The following is a 25,323-nucleotide window of genomic DNA, read 5'->3' on the forward strand; positions in this document are numbered from 1 at the left end:
TTGATATTGTTTTGTGTTCATATATTATTTTCCTGATTTCCTTTAGTTCTTTGACCACATTTTCCTTTAGCTCTTTAAACATATTTAGAACCATGTTTTTAAGGTCTTTGCCTGGAATGTCCCAGGTCTGATTCTCCTCATTTATGGTTTCTAATGCTTTAATCTTCTCCTTTGCCTGGAAACACTTCCTGTTACCTTGTATGTTTTGCAATCTTTTGCTGAAACCTGAACATTTTGATATTTCAATATACTATAGCTGGGATCTAGACTTTGAGATGTCTGTTCCTTAAGTTTGTATCCAGCTAGTGTTGTGACAGAGCTTTCCTTGAATGCCAGGAGCTAACAACAAAAAAAGAAACCACTTTTCCCAGTCTTTGCAGATTGACCTGTGAAGTGCTCTCCTTCAGAGCTTATCCATTCCAAGAGTTTTGAGAATAGCTCCAGGCCAAAGTATGGAGGCTTCCCTGGTCCTTTCTGTGCATGTGTCTTGTCTTGTCCATGTGCGTTTGGCCCTAGGAATTCTCCCATTTATGCATGTAAGAATGTCCCCTCTTCCTTAGGAAACAGTTTCCTCATAGTCCCTGGGTACTACACTGTATATTCTACTGCCAGCAATCCGTTGCCCCAGGCAACATGACTTGACTGCTTTCCCACAGCATTCTGTAGTAGAGGTCTGTGAGTCCCCTTCTACTGCAGGGCAAGTTCTGAGACATCAAGTCCCTTAAGCCACCACCTGAGAGATTGGGCCAGACATGCATGCATCCAATATATACATGAAGGTTACTCTGTTCCTACTAGAATTGGGGCCAGGGATCCACACTGGAAGTGCAGGCTCCAAACCAAGCCAGTATGTGTGGGGCAGGGGAAGGGGCCCGCCAGGGCACCAAGAGATCCTAACACTTTTAAGTGACCTTTCTCTTGATTCAGCCTATACCCTGTACTGCAATTCTTTTACTGTCTTCTGGTACTTTGAGAAAGATGTATCTACCAGTTCTTACTGGTTGTTCAAAGCTTCTGTAGAGGGACAGAGCATTGAGGCATCTCACTTTGCCATCTTGATCAGGGCCCCTCTTCTTTTCTTGCTCATGCCTTTGTCATCTTGCCTCTGTCATTCTTGCCTCATGATAATTGAGTGGTCCAGCCTCATCCTTTCTTCCAAAAACATGCCCGTGGTTTTATGTTATTTCTATTTCCCCAACAGAGATGAGTAAGTTATAGCTCTTGCCTTTGAGGGTCTCATAGCCCTGTTAAGTGAGCCATGCATGTAAACAACTACATCCCCACACAGTGTGATAACCAGAGCAAGAAGCATGTGTCCAAAGTAGGAAGAAGGAAGAGATTAACGCTTTCTGAGGTTATCAGGAAGACTTCTCTGTATAAACGGATGCAGGATGCCTCTGGGATAAGATTTTCTCCCTCAGAATCACAGTTTTGCAGGTAATCTAGAGCTACTAAGAATTTAAGATAGCACTCTCCAGCCCAACATCTTATTTTACAAATGGGAACATGGAGGCATTCTGAGTTCAAGTGTCATGGTAATGGTCTCACAATGAATTAGTAACAGATCCAGGACCAGAATTTAGGCCTGATGGCTCCCAGGACCACACTTTCTAATGTTCTGCAACTCCAGTTTACTAAAAGGAGGAGAGCTTTTTTCTCAAGCTTTTCAGAAAAAGAGCCCTTAACCCAAAGTAAAAAAATAAAAATACAAAACAAAATAAAATTATAGGATATGCCAACACTAATGGAAACCGAAACACTAGTTTCTGTTTTGGAGTCAGATTTAGGGACTCTGAGAACTACTTTGACCCTGAGGTTACTCAAAAAAAAGAGGGCATGTTGGAAAAACAAGCAAGAGTCAATTACCTTTTAACTCTAATTATCTGGGAATAAATTTGAAACCATTCCCTCCTTTCATCTATTGAATGCTGTTGACTAAAGGAGGAGCTGATTAGAGCTGTTAGTTGGGAATGCTGAGCAGCTCTGGGCAAGGACCGTGAATTCCAGGCAGACCCCGCCCCAATGGGAACAACAGGGTGAAAAGAGGCATTGATCACACATACCCAACTCTTAGCTATCCTCTGGCAAACAGAGTGTGTTTACTAAGACTGCTATAAAAGGTATTTATCTAATTAGAGATAAGTGTTTCCCCTCTTTTATTAGTAAGCAATTAGACCACACTTTAGTACATTAAGGAGGTTTTGTAAATCCAACTGCAAGCATATAAATTCTGTAATTGTGCAATTGTATATTGGGCACAAAACCACGGATTTTCTTCTATTTTGGCTTGACCATTTTTTTAAAGCAATTTGGGGTTTTCTAAGCTAATGCTTATGTGGTGAGTGTTTTTTAAAGCCTAGGGTAATACATATAATTTAACCATTCTTTGGCCTTAAACTCAAACCAGAAAATGACACAAATTTCACACAAACAAATATCAACTATTGTTCTGTCCTTCCTCTTCATCTTAAAGCCTGAGGAAAATTCATTTGCTTCACTGACTTTTAAGTACAGTGGTAGCACTGTACTTAGCACAGAAACCATAAAATTCTTCTAGCCAAATAGACCTATAGACCCTCGTTTAAATGTCTATAGCTCATATGCATGTGATTGAATTTATATTAATTTGTGTGTGCAAGGAAAGGATGGCGAGAGTAAAAATCATATCAATTTGAATATTGACTTTTTTTAGTTTAAATATGATATTAGGTTGAATCATATGGTATTGCCAACATTTGACCATTTTTTACTTACATGAGTCAACCTCTACTATATATGTTGCCCCAAGTTTTCACAAGGACATCATAAATACCAAAAATGAAAAAAACATGGTTGATTCACACTGTTAATAAACAATTCATCCATTTATAAAAGGTATCAAAGGCATTTTAAGTTAATAGACAACATACTTTACTACCAGTTTTACTGCTAACTGTGTATGGGACTTTGGGCAAAGACTAAGCTTTTAGGACCCTCTGTTTTCTTCTCTGACAAATGATTGGGCGATCTAGAACTAATTTTTTTTTAATTGCCATAAAAATCATATCACAAATAAAAATTAAGACAAACTGTAGATAACAAGGTTATCATTTTAAGCAAGTTGAAATTTATGTAATTATGAAAGCAGATCATAGTACTGCATAGTTTATATACTCTAAGAAGCCCTTAAGTACATCTAAGCAAACAATAAGAACTGATTCACTGATTGATAGGATGATATCAATGAGAGTTGGGATTCTAAGCAGAAAAGCACCATTCCTCTGATACAAAGTAAACCCAAGTCTTCATGAAAGGCATGAAAGCTTGGCCCATTTGCACTCAGCACAGAGTACTTAGCAACTTTCTGGTGAAGCAACATCTAATTAAAATGCTAAAAACGTCTGAATAGATGGATTGCTATAGCAACAAAATTTATATCTGTATTGTCTGTATCATTGATAATAATACCAATGAGAACAATTACAATTGATTGATTACATACTATGAGCCACACATTTAAGTATTTTTTACACATTACTTCATTTAATCTTTATACTGTGTACGTGAGGAGCGGTGTGCTGGTAAATACTTAACAACCAACTATCCCAGGAGACATCAAGCCACGCTTTGTAGTGTTTGCTGATTTCCATTGTGTAAATATTCCCACCGTGGCACTGTAGCACACCATTATGTAGTATTCCCACCATACTGATACAGTAGATACAAATAATCTAAAAAGCACAATTATCAGTAAAATGCAATAAAATAATTAGGAAGTGATGAGTTTTTAGTGTTTATTAATTTTGTTTAAATATAATTTAATTAAGTGTAAATTTCTATAATTTATTTTTTTATTATGGCTGTATTTGACAACTGGTTCACAAAATTCCTGAACATTTAACAAACAGCTTTTATGAACCAAGGGCATCTCTGTATGTGAGGTTGATTTTACTACCCAATTTCACTGAAAATACTAATATTTAACAGGTTAAGTAACTTGCCAAGGTTATATGCTAATAAGTTCAAATCCCTGTTTGCCAAACTGTAAGCCCACACTCCTTAATTCCAAGGATGCTTATACAATGGGTTTTAAGAACATAACTTTTATAGAATCCAAGAAGTATGATTGTAGATGAAAAGTCAGTAGGCGATGACTGTATGGTTTGTGAATATATTTCAATAAAACTGAATTAAAAAAAAAAAAAAGTCAGTAGGCAAAGCTAAAAGTAAAAGGAGAAAGCAAGATGAGAATTTTAAAGGAATGTTTTCAAGCAGAGGGCCTGTTGAGAGGAAAGATGCAGGTCATTGGTAATGGGTTTCTGTTTCATGACGTTCTCTAAGGTTAGTCAGAAGGAACTAGTAATTGAAAAAGGAGAAGTCAAAACAGTGAACAAGCCAAATATTCTTAGACATCACATCACCGAAGGGTATTGAGGTGTGAAATCTCCATGGGAGGGGCTTACCAGTCTGTGAAACGCTTCAAGGAATGTTGTCTCCTGTATTTTCTGCTTTAGGATCCCTGTAGACCAGGACAGACAGCACCACACTTTTCCCCAATTGTTGGAGCCTATTTTCTACAGATAAGAGAAGGAAAAACTCTACATTCATGCTGATAACTTTTTGATCTTTGGGTAATTTCCATCCATAGTTCATCAAATAATACAGATACAAATTTTGTTGCTATAGCAATCCATCTATTCAGACGTTTTTAGCATTTTAATTAGATGTTGCTTCACCAGAGAGTTGCTAAGTACTCTGTGCTGAGTGCAAATGGGCCAAGCTTTCATTCCTTTCATGAAGACTTGGGTTTACTTTGTATCAGAGGAATGGTGCTTTTCTGCTTAGAATCCCAACCCCTCTAAAGCAGATGCAAAGAATTGCTCTTTTCATTAAAATGAAAGCTCCAAATTAAATACAAGGGTAGGGAAGGAAAGGAATACACTCATACTTTATTGGTTACCCCTTCCATAGATTCAAACTTATTCATATGTTAATAATAATTCATATCGTTTGGCAAATCACAGAGAGCTAATATGCCCAATTGTTGGAAACTGCCTCAATTTCCTTCTCTGCAACGAGTAATAGTCATAGCACATACTTCACAGGGTTGATGGGAGTGTTAAATGAGTTAATAATAAACATAAAACAAACCCTGGTTCAGGCTATGGGCAGGGTTTTCTCAGAATGCTGTCATCCAGACCACAGAATTCTCTTTATAAACAACACATAAGCCACAGGCTGTCAGAATTTGCCCTTTCCTAGGTCTGGTATAGCCAAAGTTTGCAGTTTTTTTTTAGTGCACTTGGATTCTTGCAACTAGTAATGTTTTATTTTATCACTTTTGGGGTCCCTCTGTAAAAGAAACTTTTCCCCCCAAGAGGTTCAGCTCTGGTGATCATATGATTTGGGCTCATAAGGTTTCTGAGCTGATGTTTGGAGATGTTAGTTGATGTGAAAACTGTGCTGTTGATAATGCAGGCTGTGGGCCTTTTCACCTGTGCTGAGGTCAAAGTAACTTACTCATGAAAGCTGGGAAATGACTTATTTTACTGTCAACTCTGGCTTTTCAGAGGGTTTCGAAAAGTGGGTGGAAGGTCCTGTAAACAAATACAAGTTACTAGATCTTTTGGTAGATACAGCAAACTGAAAGATAAACTTAAAGGCCTCATTTGAATTGATAATTCAAAATGGTCATTTTGTAGTGAGAACAGTGAGCAGTCTAAAGAAATCATCAGTCTCAGACATTCTGCCTCAAAGTTAGACCCTTTAGACTTATCTTATACTTTGCTTTTATCTTATTATTGCTCCCTGTAATTATATTCAATTGTTTATTATTAAATTTGTAACAGCCTTATTGGAAATGTCAGCAGCCTCCACAACTTTATTTATTTGAATATATATAATTTTTTCACCATCATAGCAGCCATTTCAAATCACATCCTTTTAGAGCTGGTAAAGACCTTCGGGTTCATTGAGTATAAACTCCTTATTTTACAGTTGAGGAATCCAAAGGTCCAGAGGTTAAATATCTTGCCCCTGAACTCAGCACATTAGCATCTTACTAGTTTTGAACTTTGCATTTTTGAATGAGCCATAAGTGATAGGTCTGGAATACCATCTATCTGTAACATGAATAAACTTTTTCTTAGCAATTTTAACTTCCTGGAAAAGAAATTTTCAAGAATGCAATAAAATGACATCAGTGAAATCAATCATATTGTCTTGATAGATAAAACCTTGGGCAGTGATCATTGAAGACACAAGATGAGAGAGAGAATGCCAAATCTGTGCTGTCCAACAAAATAGCTTATTAGTCACATGAGGCTATTTTTTAATTCAAATTCATTAAAAGTGAATAAAATGACATTCATTTCCCCCAGTCCTACCAGTCACATTTCAAGTGCTCAATAGCCACATGTGTGACTAGTAACTAAAACCTTTCTATCATTCCAGAAAATTCTGTTGGACAGCACTGAAAGGCTGGTTTGGACCTCCACTGATTTTCCGATTTTGTTGGGGGCTTCCTAACTGGGAAAATCCTCGCTTCTTTAGGCAGGTGTCAACGCTGACACAAGCTTAATCTGTCAGGGGATGAATGGAGGCTTTCTGGAGTAACTCAGCTGCTAAGTAGGGGCCTGGTAGACAGAAGCTGGATTCCTACTCCCCGGGAGTGTCACATGCTTCTGCCCCACCTCACCCCTGCCCTTTTTGGGAATCTGGTGCATGGACAAGCATGAGAGAGGAAGGGGCCAGGACTTAGACCATCTGAACAGCATTTTGAAGGAATATCCCAACCTTTTGAACCTTGCTTAACTTTAAACTTCTTTATCCTCTTTTAACCACCAAGTCCCCAGAACCTCCCGCTTCTGGAGATAACAGAAGTGTGGCTTTGAGGAAGTCTAGCCACTTTTTGCCCCTTCAAGGCTAAAGGAAGCAATCAGACAGATTCCGGGGAAAGATGAGAGAGAAGAGAGAGAGGCTACAAGGTCATCGCTATCCTCTGTCCCTGTCTTGTCTATCCCTCTCACTCTCCCCTCTTTAACCCCAGCAGCCACTCTTTTAACTGTTTTATATACTGGGATTACACATATTTCCCAGTTTTAAAAATGCTCAGAAGTCACTGTACTAGGGTCTGCTTTCTCCAAGGACTCTTGACACCCTCCCAGCAATAGCTTTTGTCCGTTTATGACTAACTGACGTTTACATATGTTACTTTATCCTACAATTGAAGAACAATTAATTTTTAAAAAATCATTGTATGTGTGCAGCTAGCTCTCATATGTTCAGAAGACAGAGCAATAGATGATGGATGATAGGGAGGGAGAGAGGGAGGGAGGGAAAGAAATAGTGATGTGACAGCATGTTAAAGTTGGTGGATTGAGCTATCGGGGGAGGGGGGTCAGGGTATGATGGAATTCTGTGTATGGGGTTAGTATTGTTTTTGCAACTGTTCCTATAACTTTGAATTTATCTCAAAATAAAAAAATAAAAAAAATCATTGTACATCTTTAACTATGTTGACTTAGTTAGAGATTAGCAAATGCTCTGGTAGAAATTAATTATTCAGAAGCATGTGATACTGATTCATCAGAAAGGAAAAGAAGGTGTTTGGGCCACTGCTGCTTGCTTTCCCAAAAAATAAATTAGGTTTAGACAAGATGATCGTTTGATGTGTGATGGCCTAGGCTGAACAAAATATATTTACTTTCACTTTCTTCCAAAAGGATCATTTTCTCAATCAGAGGAAATGGGATTGACTTTCAAAGAAGGGTTTATTCTCACTTTTTCCCATTTATTAACCATCTAGAGGATTTATAGCCTCATATTTTTTCTATTAGGTATAACTGCTTGGAAGCCTGAACAGAGATAAGTTTCTATTGTTTTTTACTTCCTACATGTGTTCTTTTAAAAAAAAAATGTGTGAGGACATTCCCCAAAAGATTTCTTGTTTTGCTCATGGTATTCTTTGAGGTTTGCCTTTAAATATGTGTGTTTGTGTGTGAAGGCATACTTACACACAAGCCAAGAGGCATCTGTGTATAATAGGGTCACAGGGTGACAATATTCTCCAGGTATCTTTGGACTCTAATACCTTGGAAAAATGATCACTGTAGGTCTTGGTGTTGTGCCCTAGAAGAAGCTGTCCTGGGCAATCTATTTGTTCAATCCATTTGCCAAACAGCAATCAACAATATTAATCAAATGTGTCTTATGGGCAACCGGAGAAGGCAATCAGAGAGTTCATAGAGGGATTGAGTGACTGTATGGCAAAGATATCGTAAAACAAATTTCAGCATGGATTACGAAATTAGAAATTTAGGGTGTCTCTTCCACCTTGGAATTCTGTGCTTGTGATCATAAAATTTGTATTCTACCCTCTAGGACCTTGAGATCCAGAGGGAAGATGAAGATTTAGCTCATGGTGATTGTTAGATATGTCTGTTTGCCAAGAATGACTCTGGTCCTTGTACGGAGGAATTGACCTTCATCTAGAGCAGGACATTGCCATAAGGGGGAGGGGGACTGTGAGACACTTGGTCATAAAATGAAACTGAGAAAATACACTCTAGGGGAGACAGGGATATGATTTTATGTTCCTGGGAGAAATGCCATGTTTGTTTGGAGTGGAGTGGATTGTTTTGTTTTGTTTGGACATTTTCAGTGATCTTCAGGGAGAAAAGGAAAGGGAAATGGTGATACCCTGGAGAGGAAAGGAAGGTTCCTTGAGGAAGGGTACCCTAACATCTAGGAGAATTATAACAGGGATCCCATTAAGCGGCAGCCCAGCAGTACTGCTGGGTGGTGATCAATGAGTAGAGAGCCTGCCTAGGCCCAAGGGAATTGTGAGCACAGCACCCAGAAGGGGGTGACACCAGAGAACTGAGAGGCCATAGAGAAGGGAAAAGATATTATCTTTTGTGAATTGTACTTCTTTATAACTTAGATTTTCTAAGATTTGTTAAATCTGGTTGCAAGTGTGGAGCAGCAGGCCCACTGATGGCTGCACTTTCCCATGGACAGTGGAAGAAGACATTCAATACCAAGTGAAGTACAACATTCCCCCCAGATAACCAGGGAAAGCCCTTTCTGTCGTTTGGCTCTTCAATAGAAGGCTTACTAAGTAAGTGGAATAACATTAGTTACCAATGAATGAGTGCATAGTAATGGAGGGATGGAGTGGGTACAATATACAAAGCTCTCTCCTTTCTCTATGGACTGTTCATGCACTCTCATTGGGCCTTCCAAACAACCTCCTGAGGAAGAGGAAACTAAGGTTCCAAAGGGTTCAGTAACTTGTTCAAGGTCTCACAGCTAGGTGGTGGTGCTACATCACCCACATCCATCTGGATCCAAACAAAATACTCTTTATACTTTTTCTTTCCACCCCTCAAATAGGAAGGTAGGAAGATATAGGACAATTTATGGTGGTGGCCAAATTTGTGGCAGAAACAAAACTATGTTACAGGATTTCTTTACCCCAATATTTCAAGGAATTTTTTAATGTTCTAAGAAAGTGTTTACTCATTTAGCGCGGGGAAGGGAAAATAGGTCATGTTCTTTAGTCTATAAAAAGTATTAATTTATTAAAAATAAGATCAATAAGCACAACTTATAATGAATATTTGATTTTCAGATAGTTTTTCTTTGCTTAACCCTGGATAGAGAATCCTTTTCCCCCCCAGGGAAAGGGGGAAAAAAACAAAATCAGTCAAGAGCCACATGCCAACAGGAACTAGATTTAGTGTGATTTGCATTAGAGTATAAAACACCTAAGTTGCATACTTTTCAATTTAAATTCAGAGAACAGAACATTGTATTCATAAGAACAGATAATACTAAATACTTTAGTTCCTTATGAAGATTAGACAAGTACAAGATGTGGTAGGATAAATATTGGAAGAAGAGCAGAGCTGTTTAAGGAATACTGTATCTGACAAGCTTTCAGTGGGGCTGCATTCTACTCTCAGGTCTGAGCTATTTATGTGCATGAATCGGGTCAAGTTGTCGAGTTAGAATTTGAAGAAAGCATAGAGGTTTTCTACCCTGAGAGCTTCATGTTATAGATAAGTAAATGAAGTCTCATCCATAGTAAATGCGTTTCCAACTGCCATACAAATAGTGGAGAACAAGGACGGTCCCATGCTTCACTCACTTCTCAGTGCCTCAATTTCCTCCTTTGTAAAATGAAGGAATGTGAATAGGAAGCAACATGATACTGTGGAAAGAACACTTGACTTGGAGATTGAAGGCTTGGGTTTGAGTACCCTTCTTCAATACCTACCTACCCACTGACCTCAGGCAAGTCTCCACCCTCTTATCTCAGTTTTCCCAAATTTTAAATTAAAATTTCTATCCAAGTTATATCACAGCGATGCTGATAGAAACTAATAAGATAAAGTACTTTGAAAACTGTGAGGCACTTCAGAGGAGCAAAGGAATTACAATAATGGTGAGGGTAATAATGATAGTGATAATGATAATGCTAGCTGGAAAGGAGAGTTTCCATTTGGAAGAAGTGGAAGAGGATATATTGGTAGTATGAGGGCCAACTCATGGAGACTCATATATGGCAAGATGTGAGTTTAGATGGCCTTTTAAAGATGGAGGAGCAATTGGTAGGATTGCCAAATCAAATACAGAATGCCCAGCCAAGCAAGTGTCATATGAAACCAGTGGTTCAGTAATGTTCACCAATCACTACTGTAGGTGCATGGGGATTAGGAAGGAGTGGAAACAAGAAAACTTCTAATTTAGGCTCTAAAAACATAGTCTAAGAAAGCATTTAAGGGCAGTAATTTAGGAGTTGAGGCCAGGAAACATAGTAAGGAAAGGCAGAAATTGAGACAGGGAAGGAAGTAAAGCCAATATAAGGGGAAATTACATAGATCACTCCTGTGGGCCTTGGGGGCTGGATACCAATAGGATCACTGAAAAGCCTACATAATGTCTCCACAGAAGGATAATGTAAGGAGGGAGGCTAAGGCTTTTATCTACCAGCTCCCATACCCTTTTTGATTGAGGGTTGCCCCTTAGGGTGCTAACACCCCCACACATCTGGGCTACACACCCTCATGGGTTGAGCAGTCTCCAAATGCTTCAGAGAAGGCCCTGAGATAGTGAGGCTTGGAGAAGCTCAGGATCTGTGGATGTAGTCTAATCCCATGGTGACGGTCCACCACAGCTGCAATGTGGAGATGTGATGCAGAGCAGCCAAAGACCACAAAGAGGCCACTGATGCTGTTCAGAAGTGATGACAGTTTGGACTAGATAAGTTATTCATTTGTTCCAAAAACAGTTATTGAGCACCTACTATATAGTAAGCATGTTTTAAATACTGGGAATGCAGAAAAGAATGATAAAGTTCCTGCTTTCAAGGAAACTCCAGTCCGGTAGGGGGAAAACTAATAAATAAAAATTGTACTTAGAATATAGTGTGCTAAGCATTATCACAAAGGTATAATTTAGAATATTATCAGAGAAAGTACCCAGGAAAAAAGAACAAAAACCAGAAGTAAAAGAGGTTTTAAAGACTAATCAAATTAGGAAAATAAATGACTTTCCCCTGTCTTTCACATCAGGCATCTAAATATGAATGCACAATTTTGAATGAGGGTGATTGAGAAATGATAGAATCAATAGAACCAGGAAGTTGGGAAGGTGAGTTTATTTTATGGTGAATGATAATGAATTATTTCTAGATCATATTAAGTTGGAAATGGTTAGGATTTGTAAAGATGTCAGGTAGGTCTTTGAAGATAAGTGCTGATGTTTGGTTTAAAGACCAGGGCTGGAAACTATCTGAGAATTCAGTAGGCTTGGAGGACAGCGGAGACATGACAGGGTGTGTTCAATAAGGGAAGCAGTGGTGAGAGAATCGAGTAGGTGCCAAGGATGATGCCTCAGAGGGCACATGTGACCAGAGTTCAAGAGGAAGGAGGAGACATAGTTGGCTCAGACAAAAGAGTTAGAGGTGTGTAGGGAGCCAAGAGAGGAATTTCAAGAAGAGGATTGGCTGGCCAGGAAGTCAAAGAATGTGAATTGGTCATTCACTAAAAAATAAACCAAATTCGATTGCATTAGACCCAAATGGACAATAAGTTAATTGTATTATATGGATATTTATGGCTATGCATATATCCATTAATAATAGCCTTTGGCGATCAAGCAAAAAGAAGTTTAATGCAGGCAAATATAGTAAAAACACATGACACCTATCAGTAGCAGAAGCCACAGCCTACCTGAAGTTAAGCAGGTCTAATGTGTATCAGGGATATATTTTCCTCTGGGCCTGGGTTAGGCATCTGTTCTTCAGATGGTCCCAATAATTCTGGATGGTGGATACTCTTAAACACCATCCAGATCCCACTTCAATAAAGAACTTCTTGAGTTAGTTGCTGGAAGTGCTATCTGCAGACAATCTTCCATTGTCAGCTTCTTCAGGGATTGCCTTAGCTACTGATAGCTGCCTGGCCTAAAGGTCATGCCCTTCCCAGGGCAGCCAATACCCAATGACTGATGGAGATAGGGGTATAAAGGCCTGGGTATCATGGCCCAACTTGGAACAACTCTGAAGGGCCATTTTAGCTTCACAGCTCCCCACGAGGTTGACCATGGCTGTCATTGGCCTACATCATAACTTCACTTCTCTCTCTGCCCAGTTCTGCTTCTTTCCCCTCCCTTCCACAGCACACTCCTTAATAAACCTCCTGTGTACCAAACTCCGTCTCAGAATCTGCTTCTCAGGGAAATCACCCCATGGCATCATGCAACCTACCTTTATCAGTTAAGTGTCTGCAAGCAGCAGACACCTCCACCTCAACTGGCTTAAACTGTAAGGAAATATTGTTACCTAACATTACCTGAAGATCAGGTGGGGTCATTCTAGGGTTGGTTAATCCAGTGATTCACTAAAACCATCAAGTCCCCAAGGTTTCTCCCTTTCTACTCAGCCATTCTCAGCATGGTGGCTTTGCAGTTTGGCCTATCATTCCTTCTAGTCATAAGATGTCATCACATACAGGCATGGAAACGTCCATCAAAAGAGAAAGAACTGGTACTTCCCAAGTGAATCTTTTTTTTTTAAGAGCAAGGCAACCTTTCTCAGAAGCCCTCTAGCAGCCCTCTCCATCACTTACTGGCCAGAACTGGGTCTCATGCCTCCCACCCAAACTAATCACTGGCCAGGGAATGGGATCGCCATGATTTGCAGAGACCAATCAGAATTTACTCCCGAGTCTCTTGGGGATGGATATATCCCTTTAAAAAAACCCATGGTTACTACACTGCCACAACCCCAGGATGTGTCTATTTTGCATTTTCCTTCCAAGTAACTCATTTTACATAACTTAAAATCTAGGTTAGGTAGCTGGAGGGAACTGTTATTTTTATATAAAGCACCTGAGTGGGGCTTCTGTGGATCTTCTTACAAGGACAATGAAATGACTTTTTTTTTTTTTTTTTTTTTTGCCAGAGGGGAAGATGTGTGTGTGTGTATGTGTGTGTTTTAACCATAAGTGAGCATACTATGTATTGGCTATTATTTGAGTTTCCCTGACTGCTCAAGCAAATACCATGCAATGGGTTGGCTTAAACAATGGGGATTTACTAGCTCACAGTTTTGAGACTAGGAAAAAGTCCAAATCAAGGTGTCATAAAGATGATGCTTTCTTCCCAAAGACTGGTGTTCTGGGACTGACTGCTGGCGAACCTTGGTCCTGGGCTCTTTTGTCACATGGCAATGCACATGGCAGCCTCTCCTGGCCTCTCCAGGTTCCACTGGCCTTCAGCTTCTTGCTTTTTCTCTCACTGAAGTTCATTCTGCTTATAAGGGACTCCAAGTAATAGGATTAAGACCCATCCTGATTGAGTATGGGCCACACCTTAACTGAAGTAACCTCATTAGAAGGTCTTACTTACATGGGCTCACACTCACAGGAATGGATTAAGTTTAAGAACATGTTTTTCTGGGGTACTTATAGCTCCAAACCACCTCAGGTATACATGCATTTTCAACAGAGCTTGAGTTCAATGGAAAGTGGCAACATCTGACATCATGTGCCAATTTTAGTGAGATGGGAAGTAAGAATTTAGAAGTACATTTTCAGAGAATACCTATGGGAAAAAAGACTCAATAGCTAGGGTTTTAAAAAATGTATATGTATTTTTTGTTTTTAACTAGGAAAGTCTCAATCACCCACTGGAACTTCTTTAGCTTATAAATAACCTATTGCAGGCATATTTCATTGTATAATATTTATAAAGTACTTTGAGGATTTTAAATGATTGTATAGAAAAATTAATTCTAAAAAGAGTTTTGAGTTAATATGGTTAATGATTCCTAAATAAAATTCCATTATTTTAGTAATAGAGACTACAACCATCTTATTTCAGAAGACAAGATGAGTGGCTACATGTATATTCTTATTTATGTCTACATTTACATCATTTTCTGAATTCGGTGAAAATAATAAAATGTGTTCGGGCAAAAAATTATCAAAATTGAGTGAACATATTAATGTATTTTAATTGCTTGACTGGGAGTTTCATAAATCTCATCCCTGATCAAAGTATGTCACTATAAATAAGTTTCATCTTATCTCCTGCTCAGAAAAGAATACTCCACTGAAATATTTTTAGCTACTTAAAGCTGAATGAGATGCCCATCTATTGAGGATGATGTAGAGCAAAGTTTTGCACTATGAAGAGGCTGCATTAAGTAATTTCTAAGGGCTTTTTTAACTTCATGATTATGTTATATGTTGAATCTTTGAAAATTACTTTCATTAACACTGAAATGAAATAGATATGCATTTTAAGGAAACTTCAACAACACTATGGTTCATCCTAATAAATCAATATTTCTCACATATTCTATAAATTCAGAGGTCACTATTTGGGGCCAAATACCCTACTCAAGTGACCTGTCCTCCTTATTTCCATTACCCCAAGTAAACTCATAAAATCTAATAGCCTGACTGATGCTGAAATAAGTAAATGAATGGGACTGTCTTAGACATTTTCTGTAGAAATAAAGAAAAACACATTCAGACTACCAGAAACATTATCAGTGTAGCAGATTCTGTATGTACCTGTCCATATTCTTTTGGTACTTTGTGATTCTTTGCCTGAGGGCTTTCTCAGGCCACATGAGCATGACCATCCTAGGCAAAGGGCAGGCCAGAAGTGCCAAGGAGTTAACACTCCTAGGAGAAGCCCTCCACCAATGATAATTGGGAGAAGTGGATAAATATCTCAGCTTCCTTTCCTCTTGGGTGGTTGACTCTGAATTGGCCTCTGCGCTGTCCCCTAGCATATTACTGCAGTAGGTAACTGGGGCTCAATAACATACCTAAATTGACTGCATTCCATTCCCTGTCTCAATTCCCCACTTCCCTACCAGTGTTTCCTGGGATCATCTCCAAATAATGGAGATCAGAAAGAGTCACTTGAGAAGTGGGATCACTTGCACTCAAATCCTTGTCCTAGGGTCTGCTTCTGGGGGAAATCAAACTTGGATAATCAGTAAAGGAGAAAGGATCTCATTAAAACCCAAGAACTTGCACTCAAATGAGACTCAGCCTTGTTGAAAATAGGTTTGTTATCAGGAACTCATGAATAGTCACCATGAGGTGCCACCATTACATGAAACATGCTGGTTTTCTTTGTCAGTCTTTCCACTACTCCTCTCCAATACAAACTAATTCCTCACCCTCTAGTCTGCAGATAGTTTTTTCAAGTTTGGAGCTCCTTCTTATTCATGAATTTGAATTACTCAGAGTGTTGACTCATTTATGGCCTATCATGACCCTCCCACTTGTCTCTACATCATGAATTTTCAGTTCCAGTTTTCACTATTAATCATAGGAGTCTAATTCCACTTTTCATTTCAAATGGTGGAGAGTGAAAATCTAATATACCCAATCTTTGAGCAGAGCTGATTACAACAGATTAATGATACATAGTTAGTCATCATCTAAATCAGGACACTTATATGAGAGTGAAAGAGGAACTATTAATAATTAAATCAGGACAATAGGTAAAAACCAGGACTATTCTGGGAAAATTGGGATGTATGGTGACCTAGGCATATGGCACTAATTAATTTATACTGGCTTCCCTAAGGTCAGTTTATCATTGATTGGCGAATAAGCCATGTATAAATTAATTAGTGCCATGTGTCCATTGAAGACACCAATGGTTTCTAAGGAAATGAAACTGGTCATTCTGAAGTTATAAAACATTCATACTAGAGGACTATAAGGACCCTCATAGATCACCAATGTTTTAGTTTCCTAGCTGCTAGAATAAAAATTAAAAAACAAAAAACAAAACCATAGGACTGTACAGTACAAACCACAAGCCCTAATGTAAACCATGGACTACTGTTATTAGTACAAATATAACAACATTCTTTCAAGTATAACAAATGTTCTGCACTAATTCATGGTGTTAATGAGGAGAGGGAGATAGCATCTGTACTTTCTGCATGATTTTTCTGTAAACCTACAACTTCTCTAATAAAAAAAAGCAAATACCATAAAATGGGTTGGCTTAATAACAGGAATTTATTGGCTTATTGGCGCATAGTTTCAGAGGCTAAATGGCTTGCTTCCTTCTGAGGTCGGGTATCTTCTGGTTGACTGGCAGTCTGGTCCTTGGCTTTTTCATCACATGGCAAAGCACATGATGCCATCTTCTCCTTTCTCTTCTAGGTTCTGTGGACTTCCAGCTTCTGGCTACTCCCAGTGGCTTCTTTCTCTGTTTCCAATTTCCTTTGCTTACAAGGACTTCAGCAGTATTGTATTAAGGTCCACCCTCATTCAGTTTGGGCACACCTTAACTAATAACATCTTCATTGTTCCTATTTACAAATGGGTCCACACCCACAGGACCAGGGTCTGGGACCTAAAACATGCCTTTTGTGGGGGATATGATTCAAACCTCAACAGTCTGCCCTCTGGACCCCCAAAACACATGTTCTTTCCACATGCAAAATGCGTGCATTCCATCACAACATCCCAAAAGCTTTAAACCATTTTAGGATAATGCTAAATACAAAGTTTCATCAAAATCAGTTATGGGTGTGGTCCATCCTGGGGAAAAATTCTTCTGTCTGATGGACCTGTGAAGCCTAGAAAACAAGTTATCTGTTTCCAATGTATAATGATGGGATAGGCATAGGATAAAAATTCCCATTCAGAGGGAGAAATTGGAAGGAAAACAGGGGCTATGGGTCTCGAACAAGTCTGAAACCCAGAAGGGCAAACTCCATTAAATTTCAAGGTCTGAGAGTCATCTACGGATCAATATTTTGGCATCCAGGCCTGATGGAGTGGAAGCCTCACCCCTTCCAAGCACAGTGGCCACATTCTCCCTGAACACTAGGGTATAGGCTTCACCATTTCCAAGTATTGGAGTGGAGGCACTCTCCGTGAATAACAGGGCACAAGGCCTACCCTCTCCAAGTGCAGGGGCAGCTGGCCTGCCCCCTCCAAGTGCAGAGGTGGACCTGCCCTTTCCACACACATGACTGGCCTGCTCTTGGCCTGAGATCTCTTCGGTCCAGACCTCAGCTTCCATAGTTCTGCCCTTGAAGTCATTCTTCCTTCAATTCATCCCATCTCTGTCCCTTTCAGTTCAGGCTGGCAGTGGCTCTGCTCATACAAATTTTGCAAAAGCCTTGTTGGCTTTGTGTGCAGTTCAAGGGAATCCAAACGATCAGACAATAGAACTCCATGGGTCCTTCCTGGATAATTGCATTTCCAATCCTGACTTCCACTGAAATGGCTGACTGGATCCATATCCAGCCACACCCTCTTTAGCAAAGGGTTTTCAGGTAAACCCTCATGTGGAGCCTTGTGCGCTGGGGACTCATTTCCTGAAAGCTCATGGAGATCCCTAATAGAGTCACTTCTGGCCCTAGTCTCAGAACACACTATCTGGATAGGCTCAGAATTTTCCATATCATCAATTTCTGGCTTCTTTGTGCTTAAGACTTTAGTTCTCAGTTTATCCATTTCCTCTGTCATTTCACTATAAGCTGCAAGGAAAAACCAGGCTGCACCTTCCATACTTAGCTGGGAAATCCCCTTAGCTAAATATCCAAGTCCAATAGCTTTCAAGTTTTGCCTTCCATCCAATATCAGAACATAATTTCCCCAAGTTCTCTGCCACTGTATAACAAGGATCACCTTTCATACAACATCCAGTAACACATTCATCATTTCCTTCTAAGGCCCCATCATAAGTACCTTTAAATTCCATTTGTATACCAATAGTCTCTTCAAAGCAATCTAGGCTTTTTCTATCAAGCATCTCACAATTTTTCCATCCTCTACCCATTACCCAATTCCAAGATCATTTCCACATTTTTAGGTATTTATAATAGCAGCACCACACTCCTGGCACCAAAAAGTGTTTTTTAGTTTAGTTTAGTCAGTTTTTTAGTTTCCTAGCTGCTAAAACAAATACATTACAATGGGTTGGCTTAATAACAGGAATTTATTGGCTCATGGTTGCAGAGGCTAGAAGGCTTGCTTCCCCCCAGGGTCAGTATCTTCTGGCTGACTGGAGATACTTGGTGCTTGGCTTTTCCATCACATAGCAATGCATGTGGCAGCATCTTCTCCTTTTCTCTTCCAGGTTTCGTTGACTTCCAGCTTCTGGCTGCTCCCCTTGACTTCTCTCTCTGTCCAATTTCCTTTGCTTAAATGACTTCAGTCACACTGGATTAAGGCCCACCCTCATTCAGTTTGGGCACATCTTAACTAATAACATCTTCAAAGGTCCTATTTACAAATGGGTTCACCCCCACAGGACCAGCATCCAGGACCTGAACTCAATGCCTTTTGTGAGGGACATGATTCAATCCCCAACAACCAATGATCTCCATATCAAACTTTGGGAACCACCAAGAATAATCCACTCTTTGATGCATTGTCAGAATGCATTCTAAGGCTGAAGATAACTTCATCATGAATTCAACTATATCCTGTTTTGTAAAATGCAAATCTGTTTAGTAAAACTCCATTCCCCATCAGAATGTTTCAAACCAGTGTTGATGAAGTTGGAACATGGAAAGCCTATTATATCCAGTCAGCATTAGGATTTTCTAAAGTGATTAAGAAGGAGCCATTGATGTCTCAGACTGACATTACTGGTGGGGTTGTAAATGATATTAAAACATTCAGAAGTGCATTCACAGCTGTAGCTGTCTCCAATGCAGAGAATGCATGGGAAGGGAAGTCCTTGATATTACCAAAGAAGCAAATGGCTTCTTTCAGTGTCTCAACATCTCTGAAAATTAAAGAGAATTTTGTTCAACCATTGTTCTGCATCAAAGTATTGTAAAAGATTTGTTAGCTTTCTAGGCTTATCTTGTATATATAGATTCTACAATTATTTCAGTAAGATATCAAAGATCTATTTCCTTCTTTGGAGATTTAGATAGACAAGGTAGCTAAGTTTTTTTCCCACTACTGGATAACAAAAGATACTAGTTTTCAGTAACTCTGGGTGTGTTGAGCACTGACTGCATGAGGTAGCAGTCACAAGTTGTAGGCTATAGTTTCATCTCAGTTACTCCTGTCTATATATTTGTTTGTTCATCTGAGAAATGAGCAGCTTGAGTTATATCAGCCTTTCTAACCGGGTTCTTCCGGGCCTACAGAGTTCCACATATCCTCTGAGATTCACTTAGGGCAGGAGAAGAAAGAAGGAGGAGGCAAGTTTCCCTTTCATGTTTCAAGTAGTCAAAAATTTCAGGTTTCTAACACATGCTTCAACCATATTATGGGTCTGATGTCCTCCATGCCCATGACTTCAGTAATCCTCTGCAAGCAGATAACGCCTAAATCTATATCATCAGATCATATGCCTTTTCTGAATATCCAAATGCCTACTCAACATCTCCAACTGAATGTTCCAAAGCCTTCTCAAACTCAACACGCCCAACACCAAGAGTTCTTGATCTTGCACAACCCAGTAGCCTCTTATCTTGGTGAGTGACATCAGTATACTTCTACTCAAAATTTAGCAGTTTAAAAAGCAATGATTTTAGAGTGCTCATGGATTCTGGGGGTCATGAATTCCAACAGGGACATAGCAGGGTAGGCTCTTTTGAAATCCTCAAAATTAGGCATTATTCAAGACATCTGTTTCCTGACTTCACCTGTTCCTTGCTCTCGTATCCTATCAATTTGAATTTTTGTCTCCCTTGAATATTTCCACTTCTCCCCATTTATACTGCAACCAACCTACTCCAAGATACTGTTATCGCTTGCCTGGATTAGGGCAACCTAATCTTGCCTGGATTAGGGCAAGTATATTAGGGCAATTTGAGGCACTGGTGGAGAACAAGGCAGCAGAAGTATGGGAGCAGCAAGAGAATATCTTCCATTCTTTCTCTGTTCCAGTCAGGTTCTCTGGAAGCAGCTGTATCTGTATCTCTTCTATGGCTCCAACTCACAGGAGATAGCCTCTCCCTCTCTGGTCCCAGCTTCCCTGGTCAGGCATGCTATGGTTACTATTTCCACTGGGTTGCTCTGACTCTTGGGCTCTAATACTATCACCTCTTCTGTTCTCCCTCCAACTCTAGGGTTGGTAGTGGTATGATACTGTTGCTAATCTCTAGGTTAGCTCCCTCTTCCCTATGTGGCTCCTTTGCTCTTTGGTTGCCTGTGTGACAAGTTTCCTGTAACAAATTCCTCCTGCTTGAAATACCTAGTATGGTTTACATTTTCTGACTCTGTTTGACAGAGTTCTCGGTAAGAGGTGACCCCACCAAACAAAAACAGAATTATGACCTTGCTGTGGGTTAAAAATGAGATGAACTGTGTGCCAGTTTGATGTATTATGTTTCCCAAAATGCCATTATCTTTGATGCAGTCTTGTGTGGGCAGACATATTAGTGTTGATTAGATTTTGGAATCCTTTGGGTGTTTCCATGGAGATGTGATTCAATGAACTGTGGACAAGACCTTTGGTTGACTAATTTCCATGGAGGTGTTGCCCCACTCATTCAGGGTGGGTCTAAATTAAATTACTGGAGCACTATATAAGCTCAGACAGAAGGAGCAAGCTTGCTACAGCCAAGAGGGAAACTTTGAAGAATGCACAGGAGCTGCAGATGAGAGACAGTTTGAAGACAGCCATTGAAGCAGACTTTTGCTCCAGAGAAGCTAAGAGAGGGCAAACCCCCAAGGGCAACTAAGAGTGACATTTTTGAGGAACTGCAGCCTAGAGAGGAATGTCCTGGGAGAAAGCCATTTTGAAACCTGAACTTTGGAGCAGATGCCAGCCACATGCCTTCCCAACTAACAGAGGTTTTCTGGACACCACTGGCCATCCTGCAGTGAAGGTACCCAATTGTTCATCACTTACCTTGGACACTTTATGGCCTTAAGACTGTAACTTTGTAACCAAATAAACCCCCTTTATAAAAGCTGATCCATTTCTGGTGTTTTGCATCCTGGCAGCATTAACAAACTAGAACAAACTATAATCCTAGTAATCCATGACATCATCTATAGCTTGAATGAAGGGAAATGTGTTGCCAGTTGACGTGATATAGTTAAGGCATGTTTATGACAATAAAAATTAATATAGGTATAAATACAAATATTGCATTAGATGTTTCAAATGAGCTTTTAGTTCATGCTGCATTAAAGCAATTCATGGCTACTTGCTTTTTTTGTAAGGTCACTGTCAAATGCTTTAAATAATAGATGATGGCATGGGGAGAGAAAAGTTGTTCTTCTCTTAAGAACATTTAAGGGCCTGTCTTTAAGGGCTTGTCTCTATTCCCACTCTAACAGAAGACCAGGCCCCTAAATCATAGGCATGGGCTGCAGAGGCACATAGGAGAGGAAGCAACACGTGCTACAGAATCATGAAAGCTCTTGTTTGAAACCCCGTGATTTATGAATCATATTGTATTGAAGAAATCTCTTTAACCTACACATTTTTTTTTTTTAGGACAGGAAGTACAAGGTGAAAAGAAAATTCTCAATCTGAGTGCCATAAAACAACTACTTTTAAGAACTATATTTACATGGACTTGGAAAGGTAAGATAATTTCTAAATGTCCCCCAAATAATAAGATGAATTGATCCAGTGGCTATAATTTTTTGAGATGGAACTGTTAAATATTTGGACATCCCCAAAGTAGGTTTTCTTGAGAATCTGGGAAAATGACATCCTTTATATCAGGAATGGGGAGTTTCTACTCATCTTAGAATTGGGCCTTAGAATCCATCAATTCTGAGTCATAATAAATGGCTTAACTCATACTGCAAAATGACTCATTAAAAATGTAGAGCCCAGGAGATTATTTTGCAAGCTATATTAAATTTATTTGGCTATCTTCCTTATTTAAAAATCAATATCCATCTGGACCTTTAGATAAATTTCCTTACAGAACAGGTAATATCAGCAAGCAACCCATGAAATTGAGAATGTTTGTAAGATACCTTGGTATTACATAGATTTGTTTTTTTCTACACGGGAGAGTGAGAACACAGTCCCCCACTACCACAAATTATGCAGTCAAGTTTCCCACATTTGGGGGAATTGCAGGGGTCAGCACCTCCAGAGTGCAATGGATAAGCCTCGCCCTGGGAAAATCACCTTCATGATCATGGTGTCTCACCTGCTAGGTAAGGTATACACAGTAGATTTTACTAAATTGTAACTGTGTCTAGTTTCCTTATTTCCCTTTTTGGTAGTCAGACATTCACAGGTATACTGAGTTGGGGAAATCACAGAAAAAGTCACATAAGACCTATTTTGGTTTTTTTTCTAAATTAATTTAATAGAGTCTGAAGGTAAAGTGTAGAATTCATTTTGTGTGTTGCAATATTACATATTTATATGCATGCAGGACTCTTCCATGTCTGGGATGAAAACAGCAGTAGGAATTCTCTATTACTCTACTGTCATCAATGTTAATGAGAAGGGAAAAACAAAGGGAAAACTTCTCTAGGTTTGACAAAAGGTAAGGACACATTTAAAGTCTAAACTCTCATTATCAGATTCACAAATATGAAAAAGACTAACAAGACCTGTTTTACCATGGGTGAGGGGAAATAGACATTTATCTTTCCAGAGGGCAGTTAGATACATCAAACCAATTTTTAGGAATTTATCTTAAGGAAACAATAACATAGATATAAAAAGATGTATGCCCAAGGGTATTCATCAGAGTATTAAACAATGAAAAGAGAATGGAAACAAAGTCAAATTGCATCAGTAGGTTACCGGTTAAGCAAAACATGGTAATTTATGTCTCAGTTTGGATTCTCCAGATCTGTGCTGTCTAAGATGGTAGTCACTAGCCATATATGGTTAATGAATACTTGAAATAAGGCTAGGTACACATCTGATTCAAAGATGTAGTATGAAAAAAGAATGTAAAATATCTCCTTAATAATTTTTATATTAATTCTATATTGAAATAATAATTTTTTATGTATTAGGGTAAATAATACATATTATTAAAATTAATGTAATCTGTTTCTTTTTACTTAATGCGTCTACTAGAAGATTTTTAATTGTATGTATGGCTTTCATTTGTGGCTTGCATTATATTTCTAGGGATAATAAAGCTCTAGAAGCCAATCATGAGACAAGGATTTATATGCAAGTACTTTATTAAGGAAATGCTTCTATGAGAAACTGGTGAAAGAATAGAAAAGGCAGGATAGGGAATCAGAGGAAGCTGAGCAAGAGTGTGATTCAGATGAAGTCTCAGCCTGATCCTACAAGGAGCTCTGGATTATAAATTACACCTCAGAGTTTGTCCCACCTTGAAGCATGGGGGCTGGGCTTTCATAGTCCTTGGCTGTGGGGCTGCCCTGGGGGCCTGAAAACCCTTACAAGATATCTGGCTCTCCAATGCATTGCTGATGCAGCTCCAGTAGCCCAAGAGAAGCAACTAAAGAAGGTCACAGATGCAAGCAAAGATGGGAGGAAGCAAAGAACATGGAAGCAGGGGTATAGGCACACAGAACCTGTTAAAACTGCACTTTATATAATGGAATGCTGTGCAATAATCTAAAATGTTGTAGATTTAGATTTATGAACACAGAAAGTGCCTATAATATAGAGTGGAATATTAAAAGCATGTTACCAAACAGCATGATCCCATTTATATAAAATTGTATACATATTTATATCTGCATATATGCTTAGAAAGATGTTTGGAAGGATCTTCTCCCAAATATGAATAGAGTTGGAGTCTGGGTTGTGAGATTTCACTGAGTTTTATTTTATTCTTTGTTCTTTCATTCGATTATTTTTAGCAATGTTTATGCTTCATGCATTATGAAAACAAACTATTCAATGCATTAACAAAGTGAAAATGATAAATGAAACCTAAAATCTCAGCTATGAAAGCCTGTGAAAATTTACTGAATTCATATCTTGGCTGTCCATTACATTTTTCTGATACCTGGAATGCACTTGGCAATGGGATCAGGGCTGACATTCATCTGCCATGCACTCATATGGTCAAAAGGCCAGCATCTGTTCTGGTTGGCCAGTGTCTGTGCTTTGTTGGTCAGTAACTTGATGAAAAGAACTATTAAGACATAAGTGTGTATGGTCTAACTGGATTAACTAGAGGATAAAAGAGAATGCCTGGATCAGAGGAGCAAAGATTCAATACAATCTAAGTAATATAAGCAAACACTTGAGTTATTGTGAAACAAAATACCAAAATTTTAAATAAAGACAAGATCAGAAACAGTATCTTGCTGAGCCATATTGGAGCCTGAGGCAAAAGGAAGAGTCAGTAATCATAATCCTGCCTTTGCTAAAAATGTTGATATTTTGCTCATCAAGAATTTTTGGCATTTAAAAATTTTTAAGGTATTGCAATAAATATTATTTATTTTGATTACTGAGTTTTTTTGGTGCTCCCATAAATTTTGCACTCTAGGTAACCTCAGTTACCTCACTCTAGTTCTGCCCTGACTTGGTGGTATCTCATGAAACAATCTTAGTTGAATCATTTGGAGCATAAAACCATTGCCTGCATATTACTTTTGAGGGTTGGCTGCCAGGGTGACATTTTAAAAAATCTTGCTGTAAACCTTTCTATTCATTAATGGCAATCCAGCACTGTTATTAACTGAATTACAAGAAAAAGAACAGACAAAATATTTTAAATCCAATGGTAAATCTTCATGGGCATTTGAACTAAGTAAAGTAAAATGGCCACCTGAGTTAGGCATTGCCAGGAAGGATCCTTTTCCAGAAGGGCTTTTCCAGAGGATAGAAACAGATGCAGGAGTTTTCTGAGAAAATGTAGCACACCCTACATGGTTGCTGATAAGCAATACCTGG

At 38.9% G+C, this 25,323-nt stretch overlaps 1 non-coding gene across 1 annotated transcript; it reads right to left on the reverse strand.

The window, feature by feature from the left end:
- Positions 1-22,478: 22,478 nt before the first annotated feature.
- Positions 22,479-22,643, reverse strand: LOC119523950. The gene has a single exon (XR_005214750.1). It is a non-coding gene; the product is annotated as a U1 spliceosomal RNA (small nuclear RNA).
- Between the last annotated feature and the right edge of the window lie 2,680 nt (positions 22,644-25,323).

Source organism: Choloepus didactylus, chromosome X (genome assembly GCF_015220235.1).
Source record: "Choloepus didactylus isolate mChoDid1 chromosome X, mChoDid1.pri, whole genome shotgun sequence".
Taxonomy (NCBI): domain Eukaryota; kingdom Metazoa; phylum Chordata; class Mammalia; order Pilosa; family Megalonychidae; genus Choloepus; species Choloepus didactylus.